Source organism: Saccostrea cucullata, unplaced genomic scaffold, assembly GCF_032062105.1.
Source record: "Saccostrea cucullata isolate Sc308-1 unplaced genomic scaffold, CSIRO_AGI_Scuc_v1 ctg1464, whole genome shotgun sequence".
Classification (NCBI taxonomy): domain Eukaryota; kingdom Metazoa; phylum Mollusca; class Bivalvia; order Ostreida; family Ostreidae; genus Saccostrea; species Saccostrea cuccullata.
In genome coordinates this window covers 228,829-231,541 of record NW_026925647.1, presented here as the reverse complement: position 1 = coordinate 231,541, position 2,713 = coordinate 228,829, and positions in this window count along the sequence as shown.

The following is a 2,713-nucleotide window of genomic DNA, read 5'->3' as shown; positions in this document are numbered from 1 at the left end:
GTACCCCAAAGCGTAACTGACAGACGGACAGACGGACAGCTGGACGGACGGGCATACCGATTACCTTATAGTATATACCCTCCCGCTTTTCAAGCGGGGGATATAATGATGAGTTTTACATGCAACATGTACGGTACATATTATATTTTCTATAATGTATAAACAAGTGAAAGGCACTGTTCGTGATGCAGTCGCTAGTTGCACAAATTTTCCTAGATTACATAATTCATTTCATTCTGTGTAATAACATGACTAAGTAACTGCACCAATTTGGGGGCACTTGGTCTTCGGGAGTATAGTACATACATGTTTGTACATTGTGTTATAGTTTCTATCGAACATGTACAGTTCTGCTAAGCCTAGCCAATGAAATTCATTTTTAATATTTACAATGCAGTCATCATTATTTTCTATCCTTTTTTTAGAGATATGCTTGAAGAATGTAATTATCACTACTTGAAGAAACCCAGTATTTAAGGATTTTCTTTTTCCTTACCAGTTCAAAGGGGAATTCACCTAATTCACAATATATTACGATACTGTTACATGTATATGTATTCTGAAAAGGGTACATAGCAGATATATGTTTTGTTGTACAATTTTAGTTTATTGATGTATAAGGGTATACCTATTGAATACATCATAATACTCCTCCTTTTAGATAACACTACATATCATTGGAAGTTACAAAAACAGTTTGATTAATTTTCCAAAATGATTGCTTTTCAAATGAAATGGAGTAGAAATTACAAGTTTAAAAAAACGCATAAAATTAAAGAGAATTTGTACACTTCGATGGATTGATTGATTGTATATTGGTAAACGTCTCTCTCGAGAATTTTTCACTTACATGGAGACACCACCACTTGCCGATGGAGAGCTGCAAATTTTTTCCTATACCCGGCACTGAGGGCCAAAGAGTAGGGAGGGATCTTTTTCGTGCCAAAACCTACTGCGACACGGGACCTCGGTTTATACGGTCTCATCCGAAGGACCATGCAGTCTCCACGTCCCACAGTGGGATACGAACACAAGGATTGACTCCTTACTTTGCGACTCTAGAGCAGACGCTCTAACCACTGCGCCTCTCGGGCGACTGTACACTTCGAAAGATGTATGCTGTTTTTCGAAATCCATTGTTTGGTAAAAGTATATCATCTCATGCAAAGTGATCAATAATGCTATGAACGCTAGGGATAGAAATTTACAGTGCAAAATATTAGAAAATTTATCTGTCTTTGTCCTTCTTAGAGCATTGACTTCCTATTGATGCATTGGAGATTTATTATATCCAATTTGGATAATTGTTTCAAACCAGGGATGTAGCAACAGGGGGCAAATGGGATGCCCCGCCCTCAGTTTTTTCAAACATAACTTATCACTATAAGAAATGTTTAATGAAAGGCACCCCTTAACTTTTTGCCGTTACAGTTAAGGGAAATAAAGAAAATGTATTATTGCATTTAAATAAAATTTGGTGCTGGCTTTCATTGTAAAAAAAATAATAAAAATATATGCCAATTATACAAACAATGATATTTCAATAAAAAAATTTTACACACCTGGAGCAAGCCCCTGTGCACCAAGATACATATTTTTAACTTCATAAAAAGATTGCTCTTGAGAAAAAACTTAAATGTGGTAAAAATTGTAAATCTAAAGTATACAGCGTTACGTACATTTATTGTAGAGATTGTGTCTGTCACTGTCTGATCTGACGTATGTCTACATTGTCTCCCATAAACATGTTTTTCATCTAATATTTTTATTGCGAAATGTACCGGTGTCGGGGGAGAGTCAGAGCAGAGACCCCTTCAGGTGTCACTATTTTCAAAGCAGAGGAATCTCGGGTTAAATGCATGAAAGCCAAAAAATGGAGAGAGAGAGAGAGAGAGAGAGAAGTATCATTTGTTATATTTATAATTATTACCTCTTGTCTTTATTATGTATTACATGTATATGTTGGTCTTTTTTCTTCTAACACACAGCAAATCCTTGCCTGTTTGGATAAGTTCTCCTACCAAAACATTTGGATTTAGGTTTTTATACTTAATTTGTAAATGACTGCATTTTTTGTTTTAAGCCTTCAAAAACTGACCAAAATTAATTTACCATATTGTGATATTTTTCAGTACATAACATGAACACTAACGAGTGTGAAATTACAATTGCACCATAAACATTGTTGTTTGAATCTCTTGTATTGGATTGTAAACAAAAAACACAAATTTATTTCCATTTATTTCTTCTAGATTTCACAATCAATCACATATTTGTTTAAAATTATGATAGAAAAAATCAGAATCTGTAACTATGCATCGCCAACTAATTTTGATAAATACATGTACGGGGAATTTGTCTTAAAATGCTTATGTACAGAGACTTTACAGAGTCACTTAAGCTTGTTGTAATGTATAATTTTATTAACGTTTTAAGCTCAGTAATATTGCTATGCATTAATTAAAAACAAAAATTACTTTTGGTAAAGTTCACCACTAATTTTTTTATATTTACTTAGTCATCATTTCTTGACAAAATAATCAAATCTGTAAATGTGTGCATGTCAAAGGTGGACTTATTTCCTTTGTTGCTATAGGGAATTTTATGTTGCTATGGGGATTAGTATTTGCAAAATATTCCTGGATTCCTAAAGAAGTCTCAGAAATATGTTTTTACTTTAAAATTTGATTTTGCTATCCACCGATAAAAATTT